Source organism: Chroicocephalus ridibundus, chromosome 15, assembly GCF_963924245.1.
Source record: "Chroicocephalus ridibundus chromosome 15, bChrRid1.1, whole genome shotgun sequence".
NCBI classification, from domain to species: domain Eukaryota; kingdom Metazoa; phylum Chordata; class Aves; order Charadriiformes; family Laridae; genus Chroicocephalus; species Chroicocephalus ridibundus.
The window spans coordinates 9,489,548-9,504,276 of NC_086298.1; the positions used below are offsets into that span (position 1 = coordinate 9,489,548).

Genomic DNA, 14,729 nt, shown 5'->3' on the forward strand with positions numbered 1-14,729 from the left:
TATCAGATAACATCCTCACTAGACAGTGAATTTCTCTGTTAGCTAAATACTGTCTCTCAGCTCATAGAAATTCCAGGATTATACCTTCATTTGTCCATTTATTTGCTCTAGATCAGATTTGATCTGAGGACTTAAACGCACAGTATCTCAGGACACTATTTGCTCTCCCGAAGTCCTGAACTTGTTATGAACTTAAAACCTCCAAATCTTTCTTTTATGACACAGAGGCCTGAAAATCACTGAAGCAACAGTCTATTAAATGAGGATTATAGTGCAGGCATACTGGATCTGAAAAGGGATTCCTTGGGTACAGCGAGGAAAGCCACACGGCCCAGCAGCAGAGACGCCAGCGCGCAGAAACGCGTGCCCACAGCAGGGGATGGTTTCTGACTCCCCGCCATTCCCAGCAGCCCCCAGTGCAATACCCTGATAAAGGCTGGGATAGGTACAGGTGAGCAGTAAGACGTTGTCAAATTACTGTTGGACAGCTGAATCAGGCAGGCCCACCTAAGTATATTCCCTCTCCCTTTAGAAGCTCTTAAAAATCCCCGAATTAGACTGGAAAAGGTTCATAAGTCACTCTGAGGAGGACTGTGGGCATTACGATAGAAATTCCTCATCTATTTTTCTCCTCACCGTTGGTGGCATTTTTCCTGCACTTTTCAAAGCTTGCCCAATGGCAACTAGTCATTTCTACACACACGCTGTTTTACTTCCACCCTGCCTGTTGCAGAACCGTGCTCCTGTGGGCCCTCCCAATTCTTTTTCATGAACACGTACTAAATCTCTTCAGTGTCTGCCACAGAGCGACGCGGGGCCGGGGCTCATCCACCTTATGCAATCTCAGAAGCAAGAAGAAACAAACGGGCTTCCTGCTTCTCTAAATATTTATAGAAAGCTGCAATGTTTTGGGTTTTCCCCAGTACAGGATAAGATCTTCAAAGAGAAACTTCCTTGAATTATCGAAGCCCTGAAGCCTCTCCCAGGTTATCACACATAGCTGGGTCCAAAACGCTGCTTGGTGTGTATGGCACCAGGTGGGTTTTTCAAGCTGCCAGGGTTGAAAGCATCCCACTGAGTTCAGCGCCAGCAGGACGCTATCACAGCGTGGTAAACACTGCGCATTCATCGAGGACCTAGGGCTTATGAATATTTCCGAAACTGTTTCTGTAAAACAATAAACACATTTGATTTGTTAACTAATTCAAGGCATTTGAGTTGACAGAATAATTAATCCTGACTACACTTTTCCATGCCTGTTCCTCGTGCGGCGGAACACTTAAGAGAGCAGCGTCGCGATCCCCCACAAGGCTTCCAGGACACCGGCAGCAGAACGGCTGCGAGGAGCTCCCGCACCCCAGCTCTTCTTTAACCCACTCAGCATCACTGCCGCCTCCGTCACACCTTCCCAGACACCGCTCCAGAGCAGGTCATTATGTGCGACAAACACACAAACAAATACTAGTTCTGTTTGTTTTTCTCTTAGCAAGTGAGATGTTTTTACATTTGCATTACCTGCTCTTGTGAATCACAGCTAGTCCAAGAGATCATCAGGATTATGCTCTCATTAGTGGGAATGAAATACATTAACTCCTGTTTGTTCATCTCTCTTCACGCTCTCCCCCTCTCCTGCTCTCCTCTCACACGCAATTCCAGGGATCAGCCAGGGGAAGAGACAGTACGAACAAAGGCAGAGAGAACGGCTGGAAGGAATAACTAACGAGCAGGCACTTCCCAGCAAGTTGATTTTCTGATATGAAACTGTTCCAACTCCAAACAAGAAAGGGAGGTACAAATCTGAGCGAGCGTCAGAGAAGTTAGCAATGAGAAAACGTCTCCCTCAACTCACCAAAAGGTAGCCGGGCTTGTCAGCAACGCACATGCCATGGCACTCCGAACAAGCCAGGAATAAGAGGAGAAGTAGAGATGATGACTTCATCAGAGGCAGCAAGAAAGAGAAGTATGACTGGAATGCCAGACAAGCCAGCAGCGCTGGGGAGCCGCGGCAGGAGGCCAGGTTCCTGTGCCGCACCGCAGGACGTGCTTGAAGGAAAGGAGACTTTAGAGGACAATAAAACTTCACCAGATCGTCTGGATGTAATGCAGAAAACTAAGAGTTGATCGGAACCAGGAGCTGGTGGAAAAGCTCCGCCGGCCGCCCTGGGAGAGGCCGGGCTGGCTCCGACTTTAGTCAACGCTGCGCCAATGCAGGTGCGCTCCTCCCTGTCCTGCCCCACGGTTAGTGCCTGACATCTCCGGGTGCCCGAGAGCTCACCGGGGCGGAGTTTCTGTGAAACCAGAGGGAACAGGAATTACCGGTCCCCTGCTCAAGCAATTACACTCTGTGAATTAATTTTATTGCTTAATGAATTTAGGTGTTATTCCTCTAATTTCTACATTATCTAATAACTCCTTACTACAAACCCAACAGAGGAGAGGAGGAGGCACGTGATAACTGAAGTGATTTATTTAACATGGCTCACAGTAGCATTTATGACTTCAAGCAGTCCCTGGAGAACAGACAGTTGTAGTGCCTGTGTGTTGCAAATACTCAAGAGAGGCTGCAGAAAAATCTACATTTCAGACAGCTTTGGGTGGCCACATGAGTCCAGGAGGAAAGATGGATCTTTAATCTGAATCCAACAGGATATTTAGAAGCTGCTGTTAATATAGCGGCACTTTTTAAAAGTGGAATATTACCCCAGGAATAAACAACGATAGAAAATAATAAATACTGGGGTGAGCCAACTCTCCCCTTCACGAGGCATGAATAACTTTGGGAAGCAGGGATGCAAAAATGTCTGATTCCCAGTGGACAAAGGTCAGGTAAGAGGCAGCGGCAGGTTATGAATGCCCTCACCAGTTCTCCTTGCTGCTCCCAACAGCCGCACTAGGAAGACAGCTGCAAGGCCAGCCTCGTCCTTCCATTACCTGGAGAACTATTTATTGGAACATGTCGCCCAATGCCCTGCTGATGCCTCAGTGAATTCCAGTTGATCCCTTACAGCAATATTCTAACCGTTTTGCCATGCAAAATTAATGAAAAGTCAAACCTTTATTAGGCAATAAAATTGAGTTTTGAATAAAAACGGTCATGAAGCAAAAGTTTAGGGCAGGTAATGCTGCCCTCTGAAAAATCAGACTCCTCTAAAAGCAAAGCTAATGAACACTCAGAGTGGGTATTCCTGAGGCTAATGAAAGTTTGCGTCACCGCCACTTTTTGTGTTAGAATAAAATGATTTCTTTTTGCATCTTAGAACCTCTGGCTTACACACACTAATATAAAGCACAGCAACCCCACCGGCTGCACCCACAACTCTTCTACATCAGAATCAGGGGTTTACTCCTTGCCGATGTAATGCTCTAAGCAGAAATAGTTTCACATTTTCGCATGCTCTCACTACCTTTTCAGACAATTAAGGATACTGTGTACAGAACTATAGCTTGTAAAAAAAATTCTCACTTATCTAACCATTTACATACAAAACATAAAATAAACTGGGATCATAACTTGCCTTTTGTCCTACGCTCTGGCACAAAATACTTAGTATTAAACAATTAGGGGCTGGTTGTGTATTAGCCATTAGCTACTGCCATCCACAGTGGTCACACCAAACAGATCCAGCGTCTTACCAGTACCTTTGTTTCCCTCACACATGGCTTAAGTGTTACAAAACCTCTCTATTTGGCTTAGCAGGGGAAATGCCGTCTCTGACTCAACCGTGTCCCTGCCTGAAAGCACCTGAAGGACCACTCGGAGCCACACAATCCTCTGCAGCCAAGAGAAGGGTGGCTGGGACAGTCGTGTGAACTGAAGAGCCCTACTGGAACTGGCTGGAAAAGAGAAAACAATTCAACTCACAGAAAACATCAGACCGCGCTCTTTCCCATCAGCTAAAAATTATGACCATCTTCTCTCGAAGCGGAACTAAGACCTTCTGGAAGAAGAGCTTTTTCTTTGTTAAATAATGATTTGAAGTGACGCTGACCTTTGCCATAGCACACTGTGCACTTTAATGGATCTCACATCATCTCTGTGTCAGGCTCCCGGGTACCGCGTACTGTGTAGTATTTAATATTCCTCATACTGCTCCTGAGCAAGTGCCATTAATAGCTCTTGAATCTAGTACCAGAAAAAGCTATGCTGTTTTACTGTGTACTTGATACCTATCTATGCCTCTATTTTCTCTACTATTACCCAGTAAGAGAACTCTTTCCCCAGCAGCAGGTGCTTTTTGATGCACGCAAGCAGAACCGGGACTTTCTGGCCCTTTTCTCTGGCCTTTCCGTGGGCTTCGGCCGCCCGGTGCTGCCGCCTCGTCTCCCCTGAGAAGCTCAGCTGGACCTTCGCCCCCCCGGCCGGAGCGAGCCGTGCCCCGGCCCCCGGCAGCGGCCCCAGCCCGTCCCGCTCCGCCGCAGCGGAGACGCGGCTCCTCGCTAGAGGGAGCTGAAGCCCCTCCTCTGGCCGCCGGGCACGGAGCCGCGGTCCCCGGGAGAAACCCGCTTCTGACACCGGCCAGGGGGCGGGATCGCTCCCGGGGCCGGTCTGTCTGCTCGCTTAGTCGATGTTCAGCGCGGCTGATAGTTAAGGGGACTTTCCCTGCTCTCCGGGCCAGCCGGTTCCACCTCTCCTCCGGCCACATCCCCCCCGCACGGCCCTCTCCACGCACCGCCTGGCCTTTCCCAGCCTAGCGAGAGACATCTAGGGCAAATTCTGACCTCCTAGAAATTGATGGGGAATATATTCTTTTCCCGAGGAGACAGATTAAAACATATTTGTCGAGAAAAAAATACTGCCAGAGGGCAAAAAGGAAAGAAGAAAATAGCACAAATGGGAAAGGAAAGCTTAGATAAATCTCAGCACGAGGTGTCTGAAAATACACACGCTAACTTCTCTGTGCTACAAAACCGAAGAAACGGATCAGATCTGCATACAAAAGAAACACATAGCTGTAGGTCCCCAGACCTCGTGCCACGGTGGTGACAGGGAAAGACTATAAGGCATCCAGAAAATTAACCCCCTTTCTAAAAATAAATAGCAAATCATGCTGATTGAGCAGCCTTCATTACAAACTCCATTTTACTGTCTGGCATCTTTTAATTAGGTATGTATATATATATTTGGTATTTTTATTCTTTATTTATCAGTCTCTGAAATAAAATATGTATGATATTTATCTTTCTTTGTATGATGTCTAGAGAACAAATTCATCTTTTGCTAACGGCAGATCATTAGGAGCCTTTTCTCCAGGGTAAAATTGAAATCAAGGACAGACTTAAAAAATACATCAGAAAAAGATGAAATTCTAGCCCGGTTGGGAACCAGATCGTGGAGACTGCTAATACCCTGGTTAAACTGGAAAGGATGATAAAGTGAAGTGGAACATCAGCTTCCTCCTATGTGATGATAAAGACAAGCAACATGGAGTCTGGAGAACAAGAAGTCAGCTCTGGGGAGATTTAAATTAGGTTCATCCATCATGCTTAACATTTCTGCAAAGATTCAACACTGTTACCGTGCTGCTTTCTTGCAGCACTTCATCAGCACGGCTGCTTCTTCACAGAGGCAAGAAGGAGAAACTTTTATACTCTCTGTAATCTCTGTCACCGCGGACATAAACGATGCCACCCGTACACACCGTGGGGGACAGGGCAGGGAGGACACCACCCTCTTCCACTTGAGACTGCCCGGAGCCCCAGTGGGCCGAAGCACCAGCCGTGGCCAGCTGTCTCTGCAGACCGCCAGCCCAATGCAAGGGGGCCATCAGCACGTGGTGGTGCAGGACCAGAGTCACCTGCCAGCCAGTCTCACATAGCCTTTGGCCAACCTGGCAGGATCCCTGCAGCAGAGCGGCTGCGGAACGGACTGTCTGTCTCAGGGATTTCGGTACAGCAGAGGCAGGTCCTGCCAGGTCTCCCGTTTCATTAAACCTCCCAGGATTGCAAAAGGGAGTTGGAAACCTCACAAGAACAGCTTGTGTTGCAGCACATTGGCCCTCTTTGCTTCCAATTTCAGAGAGAACTAAAAAGTATAGAGACACATAGCGCCACAGTGGGAACCTCAGTGAGATGGGAGATACACGTCCAGATCGCAACCATGGTTTTGCCTCCCGTCAATGAGGTTTGTTTCACAGACTCCCAGAATCGTTTGCGTTGGAAGGGACCTTAAAGACCATCTAGTTCCAGACCCCTGCCCTGGGGCACCTCGCACTAGACCAGGCTGCTCAAAGCCCCGTCCGGCCTGGCCTTGACAAGGTGCTTCCTTGGCAAGGTCGTCTTCTGTTTGGTTTGGGGCGTTTTAACAGCTGGCTTGGACAGGTCAACTACAAACGGGTTCAGAACAGCTTACTTGGTGTGTGGAGCAGCAGCACGGTATAAACAAAAACTTTGCGCAGTTTAATTACTAGGCTATTTTTCCAGTCGTGCGTGGTGGTTGCTATAACAGGTCTGTACTGGCAAAATGCAAATTAAATAAATAAATACTTAATTTATAAGCATGATTCATCAGAGATTTCATCTTCTACAGCAAGGAAACAGATGTTCTATTGATGGCACTTCATTAGAGAGATAAATGGGGTCACATACATATCTCTATTCACATCCATCTGCATAATAGACCAAACATTAAGATTTGAAATTCACATAGTACATGGCAGCTCTTACATCAGCCTGAAAGAGCCTTAATGCCCAGAGCCAATTAATCCAAGTTAGATTGCCTTCACATTGAAGGAACTTTAATATTGTTCAAGAAAGCAGAAGGCTGGGATTTAACACTGGCTATTCAGGGTATAGTTTCATTGGAAACACTTAGAGAAGAATACTGGATTTTAAGTAACGGGATTTTTGGTAGCTACAGGACAAAATACAGTACCCTTCCTGATGAAGCAACTCAAGGACAGCATTAAAAAGCAGCAGTGACAAGAAAGTCTGAAAACACTCTTCTTCCTCCAGTTACAATTACCAACGGTTAGGATTAGGGCTAATGTCAGGGAGAGCTGAGATTTTTTTCTGTTTTTCCCAGTGTTTCTGCAGGAGGGCTAAGAGCTCCCCTACCAAATAGAAACCAGCCTCCTTCATTTTAGTATGCATTAGATAGAAGATAATGCTTATAAAAAATGTCACCTTCTCTGCCAACCTGGTTATTTTTTAAAGGTGAGTGCTTCCACAGAACACCAAATGCTCTGCATTCGCTTGTGCGCGGATGTGGAGTGTACGCACACACACGTCAGGATACAGCGCGTCTGTAACAGGCCGGCAGTTTACCTGTGTGCCCTCGTACCCAGAGTGCTGCTGGAAATGCTCCTGTCCTTACTACTCATACATCTTGCTTCTAGATATTTTGACTCTCTTAAGCAATTGTTTTACATTCCACAATTGCTAATTGTGGAACATAAATCCTAATTTATTGTGACTGATACTCGTACTTCCTTTGGGGGCGGGGGGGTATTTCTGCTTCTCTTACGCATACATGCTCTGAAAATATACTTGCAGGTGTCGGCTTCACTTTTTAGTTTTCAAGCAAACATCGCCAGTGCCAATGAAAGAGAGAGGGAAAAAACCATTTAAACACAGTCATGTTTTCTTATTCCATGTAAGTAACAGCGTGCCACAGACGGACATACAGAAACCACCATTCGAGCTACCGCCTTCCTTTACGCAGCTAACCTATAGCTGTTGTGCTCGCTTTGGGATTGTGTTGCCGTGCTTCTTCAAGTGACAGCCACTGTTTCCCTACAAAGAAAAATGTGTAGTAGATTACAAAAAGGGATCTAACAGGGCTATATTCACTGTACGTTTCCCATCCTATTTTTGAAATGGGAGGGAGCGGGAGGATGTTCTTACCTACGCTAACACTGACACTTGCATTTTCTGTCCTAAACCCCGTGCAGGCTGCATGTCGGGATTCCTTCCTCCACCTCCGAGCCGCATCGCTCCCAGGAGCACTACGGTAGCTGCTCAGCGACACACTGCAACGCTGCACAACAATTCAGCACATGTTGTGAACCACATTCGCTCCGCCGGGAGAGATTAATGACTACACCCCGCTCTCAGAAATTTTACCTTGGTATTCACCCAAAATTTGGCTGGTCTTAGAAGTAAAGCTATGTAAATGAACACCAAATGTTCTCACTTTAAATACGCCAGCCAGATCAAAATTTCTCTCATCTAAGGGTATAAAGGTAATAACTGTTAACCTTTGACTGCTAAAAATGTAAAGGGAAAATATCTTTCATTTAAAACTTGCTCATTCGGTTACCATGGACACTGCTTAATCATGAAGGATGACTATTACTTGTTCCTATAGTAACCAAGAAGCTTAAGAAGCATCCTGTAATTTAACTCCAGATGCCAAATTTTACAACAGTCCACCTATTACCACATTTGGGTACTTCACAACAAGCCCAGGCTTGATCTCCGACTCTACAAGAAATTCACTGATGCAGAAGTGCTGTAGGAAATCAAAAATGTGAGCACATAATGTACAAAAGAAACTTGCACTTCAAATAAATTGGTTTCTTCAAAAAGAAACATTAAGTGCTCAGCATCTGAGGATTCCTTTTTCAGTGTAAATGTTAATGGAGCAAAACTTTGGCCGTCTTTATTCTTGTCAGTGTTTCTCCGAGTCTACACAATTGCAGGGCATGTTTTTCCTCAGAGTGGATGCTTCAATGCTCAACTTAAAATGAACTTCAGAAGTAGTGCTGAGTAGCCGGTATTCGTAAAGGAGCCTCCGGGAGCAGATCGGGACTCTGAGCTCTCAAGAACAAACCTACAATAACAACACGTGTCCCTCAGGCAAGCAAGAAGCAATGGACAGGACAAACCTTCCAAATTCAGGCAATGTGTTGCCCCAGACAGCCTTCTAGAGTAGTTCTGCTAATTAAAAAAAGCATAACGCGTGCCTAGCGCTACTCATCACCGTAAAGCTTTACCTCCAGCACCACCAAAGAAATTTTAGGCAGCAGCTTTGTCTCCTGTGGGTCTGGGGGGATGAGGCTTCCAGAAATGTCCTGTGGCTCACACCGTTTCTTGACCCTCACCCGTTCTATATTGGGTGTGAATTCACAGTTCTCAAAAAGCCATCAGTTTTCACATTCACTGATTTCCAAAGGGGCCTGAGGAAACTTAGTCGAAAAGCCTGACCCCAAGGCTGCATAAACCGGTGACAGAAGTAAGGAAGTCTGGGGCCTGTGTACCTTTTAAAATACACATCTACACAAACACCCCGGCAATTAATATCTAAATTTGAAATATCTCTGCAGTGTTTAAAAGGAAAGCAAAGTACCTTCAGCCAGTGTCTGAGTCGAAAAAAGCAAACCTGATAATGCCTAAATATGGAGAGTGACCCAGCTCCTTCCCAGCTCCGGCGAGAGCAGAGTAAATTAAAGGATTATGGAGTGCCTTCAGTGCAATAACTTAAGGGATTAGTGGCATACTAGAAGACCTTCAAGGGAAATACAGGTTTAAAAGCTTTAAAAGGCAGCTCTGTGTCTAAATTGTTTGGACTGCCGCAGCTGTAAGGAGACAAACTTACTCTAATACGTAAGAGATCATGAAAAGTCTGCTCAAACCCCTCCAAGCATGTTCTTGGAAGCAATTCCTTTTTGGACTCAGACCAGGGTTTTTAACCTCCTTCTCATTTATTACCTATGGCTTTTAGATAAAAACTCACTCTGCATTACATGGGAGCAACTCTGCTACTTAGCTCCTTTGAGAGTAACCAGCCCCTCTTAGCAACACCGTTAGAGGGAAGTGGGGTTACTGCCAGAAGGAAAGGACTTAAAACAGAGATAAAGCAAAAGATGAGCAAAAAGAGACAACAGTCAACCTTTAAGTTGCCTGAAAGTTACTCGTACAGTTTCCAAATTTCTGTCACAGCTTTAAATGAGCTGTTCCTTGGAACAGCTTAAGCAGTATTGACAATTGTCACAATTTTATCAGGACAGTTGCTCTCTCTATATATAGTTACCTCTTAAAGATGCAGCTGCTGGGACCATGGGACATTCAGGTATGGGACTATGGTCAGGATTTTAGAGAAAGAACATGGGAATCAAAACTCCTGAATTCTTTTCTTACCTTGGGGCAAAGGGAAAGTCTCTGAGGAAAACACAGAGCTGCAAGAGTTTGTGCCATTCCCCCGTCGTTGACCATCCCGGGGTTTTCCTGCAAGTTATCCCTGGACACCTCACCAGTTAAACAAGAATGCATCTACCTAAGGCTTCTTTCAAGTCCACCAAGTATTTGCAGTTCTTAGAAACACGCTAAAGAAAATCAAACAACTATTATAAGGCAGCATTTTGGTTATGCATGAAGATATTCATAAGATGTTTACTGCTTTGGGTAGTGCCACAAACATGATTCATTTTTAATCTAGTAGGAACTGACACCTTTGTCGCCGAAAATATTCCCTAAGTTTTGATGTTTCTGCATTTCTGACATACTTCCAAAGGAGGGGACATAGGTCAGTGTGGCATCACCATCACCAGCACTGTATGAGCAACAGAAGGAGCTCAAGGCACTACTGCCACCATCCTCCTGCCGTCCTGCTGAAGGGTTTATCTAACCTTTGCCTCCATAGACAATAAATTCACTCTAGATGTTTATTAAATGGCTACTTAGAATTCTTGTTCATATCAAAACAATTCAAGAATTCCTCCATCATGCACTACTTGCCAAGTTATTAAATTTAGTATAGATTTTTATTAGACAATTAAGCATCTAACAAATACGGCAAAGTCTCAGCTGGAGCACTAGCACTAAAAATAGCGTGGCTGCTGGTGAATATTTCTTACAAAACGTACAGCTTAAAAAATTTTGCATCTCTTTTCATGGGCATCTGTCAGCCATGCTGCTAAAATTTCAATGAAAAACTGCAAGAGTTCTGTGGTGAAATAGAAAATGCCACAAAAAAGACTTGAAAAACAAAGCGAGGTCATTAAAAACTGCGAAGCAGGAAAGTCTCCTTTTCCTGACATTTAAAAGACACCACCCTTGGAAAAAAACCCTTATCGCTAATGTTTATTACTGGCCTCTTCACTTGTCTCTCCCAGTCCTTAAATGAAAAAAAAATTGCTTATGCAATATTTTTTAGAAAAATTACAGGTATTCTAGAGCACATAATTTGGATTCTTCAAGAAAGCTGACATACAGGGGACAGACGAAGCGTACACATGTACTCCTTTGGCTGTCCAGAATATAATGCACTCCAATCCAATCTAATTGAACTATTGATTGGCTACTGAAGTGAATAACTTAAAATTTATAACTTCAAATCAAGTAAATTATAAATTGAGAATGGGAAGAGTGATTGCAAGTTTGGACTGACCCCCGTGCAGCCACCGATGCTGCGAGGGGAAGGTGGGCGACGAGGGCAGCCCCCGCGGGAGACCCCGGTACAGTGACCGGGTCTGGCCTCAGAGCCCAGACTGACCAGTTACATGTTATGATGCTCATCTTTCCTTACAGACTTGACTTCCTACTGACCATACCTCATTCAGCATCAACCACTGGTACAGAGAGATGTGCTGAAAAGGCAAAATCACTCATCTTGTCAAATTTTGTAGGATATGAGTCAGAGAACAACAGTAAAACTGGAACATTTTACTCAGATTTCTGCCTGCCAATATAAATACACGCACCACTTGTATTTGCAAGGGTAACGCTGTGCATTTCAAACTTCTACATGCTGATACAGAATCACGTGTTTTTAATAAAAAATCATATTCTTTGGTCATACAGACCATTAAAAGCTGCTAGACGTTTGTCAGAGAGATGTGGTCTCTCTCAACAGATTTACTGTATAGCGATTCAGATGCAATCCAAAAGATCAGAGCAACAACCCCGTAAGAGAAGCGAGCGAGGAGGAGCAGGTTATAGTACCCTGTGCTCTTCACAGGCAGGTGCGCAAATGGGGTTCTGATGGTGGTACCGGATTCGTAACGACGAGTCCGTTTGTTAAAAATAGAGACCACAGTAAGAAGAATTAAGGCTCAGGTGCACATATTGGTTTGGCATGTCAAAGAATAAAAAAAGAAGGCACTGTAAGTGTAGGGAGGTGTCCTATTTGGACATCACACAACAACTTACTTGCTTATTTATTCATTAGTTGATTATGGCACTTCTGAGATAGACGGGTCTGGTTAATACCGAGCTATCAATCGGGAAAGGCAGGTTCGGATATGATGCCGGAGCCCTAATACCCAGGCCCTGCCATAGCTAGAACTGTCTAAGCTGAACTTCATGGCGAGTAAGTGCAGACAAAAGACATACATTGAAACACGCGCTTTCAACAGTGTGAAAGGCACGCAGCTAAGTGCAATTCAAACAGAAGTTAATTGTGGGTCATTAAAAGAACAAAGTATTGTTTAAACATTTCATGTGAATTATTTACTTACAGAACCCTGAATCTTAACAATACAGTGGGAATTTTCAGTCAGGGCAAGATTTCTAATGGGAATGAGAGAGAGAGATCCCTTCGCCTCTCAGAAGTCATGTCCAGGGCACTGCCCTGCGCTATGGGACAAGTCCTGCAGAGGTGGAAAGGGAGACGTTCCACCGGGCGTTCCTTGTCGAACATCACTTTTTGTTAACATGCTGCAAAACAGATTTTCAGCTAGGCAAGATTAGAGAGAAGTGCGTGAAATTTCAGTTAGCTTTAAATATAATAAAACCTCCTTTGTTGTTATGTCATTCTCTTAGACGCTGGGACAATTTTCAAGTCTCTGCTTCCCTTGTCCCAAGCGAGTGCCTTAACCTCTATCGGCTATTTCAGTATAAGTTGATCTCTCATTTATCACTTTAAAGGTTTTGATTTCATCAAACAGAGAAAGAAAGACTAAATTCCAGCCGTTTTGAAGAGATGTGTATCTGAATAGTCTGTGCTGAGAAAAAACCAGCCTGACCTTAGCCTCCAAGCTCTCGGTGTTTGGTGTACTAAAATACTGGGCTTTGCTGAAGATCAGTCAGTTTTCTCTTCACAGCAGCCATCAAAGGAAAAGAAGAAGAAAGCTTGTTTAATAAAAATCCTTTTTGTAGAACACCTTGAAAAGCATCTGTGATAAACAGAACTTAGAGCAAGACATTTATGCCCAAGGAGCTGAGAGAGGCAGAAGCATCGGGAACACTAAACCTTCAAGATCAGGAACTCAAAATGTTCTCAAATTCTTAGAGCTTTGATGACAACTGATTGCCTACAGTTTTACAGAAGAAAGACCTGAAGCCAAAACTGCATTTGGCTCAGCTATGAAACCGTGAATGGAGCACCTGGGAGTCGTTTCTATGAGCAAACTGAATTTGGAGGACACTTGCCACTGAACCCTCTTCCTTCGTTATACCCGCAATTAAGCGGAAGCAGCGGCACCATGAAGAAAGCCACAGACCAAAGTACTGCAGGCAGACGCAGGTGTTGCTTTTACCGAGAATTTTCCTTCTACTCTCTCTGCCTCCCAAGTACCTTCCACTACATTAGATGGATCACCTGGTAGTAATCATAATGACTGCCCTGATTCCTCACATAGTTACACACATCCCTGAGCTGAACAGATGGTCCGAGGAAGAGATGGGGGTTCTGCAATTAGCTTTTTTAACTAACTAATGTATACCTGCAACATGTCCCGAATCCCTGTGGAAAGCAGAGCCTGGAGATTTCAGACATTATCATCATTCTAACAAAGATTAACGGCAGGGTGAAACCTGTCTTGTTTATCCACTATCAACTAGTAATAATTTAAACAGGCTGGAGGCATGATCACATGAGCCTCCCGGTAGCATGCCTTCCTGCTCTGCTCCAGTCTGCCCTCCCCAGCAGTTTTACTGTTCTTCAACTACTCTAGCCCGGGCCCTCTCAAAGGGACAGACTGTCAAACAGACTGAAACACGAGATGAGTGCGTTAAAAGCACCAGGGCTAACCAGAGAACTCTAGAACACAGGATACCATCATACAAACCATCAAATAAGCTGGCCGTCATTGCAAATAGTTGAACGTCCTATACATTTTTCTGCACGCTACGTCAGACTGTCTCCATCTGGAGTCCCAACAGAAAGCAATCCCCTACTTCCCTTAGATACTTGCACAGAAAATGCAAATTCTGTTCACTTCGCCTATGTAAAATGTGCTCAGCAGAGCCTTCCTGGGGGAGTGGTTATCTCTTTCTTTGTGCCTCGGTAAGCAAGACCAATTTCCCAAACTAGGTCTCGGCTCTACCAGCCACGGCCTCTGAGCGTGACGCAGCTGAGCACGCCACAGCCCCGGCCTGGCTTTGGCTGTCCATCCCACTCCCAGGGCCAGCAGGCTGCGTTCCTGCAGCAACGCGCATCAGAAGGACGCGCGCGGAGAGGTGGCATTGCCCGCTCAGGGGTGAGAGTGGGAAGTGGCAGTATATAAATATATGCTTTGAAGCACAACCTCCTCTTTATTCAAAGAGACTGCCTGATATAAACTAGAGTGGGCTGAAAGAGGTTCTTTGACTCACAGCACACAGGGGTGTTACAGCTCTTGGAAGAGGAGCCATGCTGGCAGCAGATGGCAGCACCTGCATCTCCTGGGTGTTTCATCAGGGATTTATCATCCAGGACCGATGCAGGACAAACAGTGAATGATTCCAGATGGGGAGAGGGGGTTGTGTGCCAGCAGAGATCTCCTCCTCACGGGTAAATGTATAAGAACTGCCTCATCCTCAGCAAGTTCCTTGTCCAAAAGCATCCTGATAATCTGCTGAAGTGACACACC

At 45.1% G+C, this 14,729-nt stretch overlaps 1 protein-coding gene across 8 annotated transcripts in view; it reads right to left on the reverse strand.

The window, feature by feature from the left end:
- The window catches only part of DAB2IP (DAB2 interacting protein), a 202,085-nt gene that overhangs the window by 142,148 nt on the left and 45,208 nt on the right, over positions 1-14,729 (reverse strand). The window contains exon 1 of one of the 8 annotated variants that reach the window (XM_063353374.1): positions 1,850-2,221. The exons of the other annotated variants lie outside the window; for them this stretch is intronic. The gene's annotated coding sequence lies outside the window, so the exon portion shown is untranslated. Of the gene's footprint in view, positions 1-1,849; positions 2,222-14,729 lie in introns of those variants that run through there. 8 annotated transcript variants of the gene reach the window in all.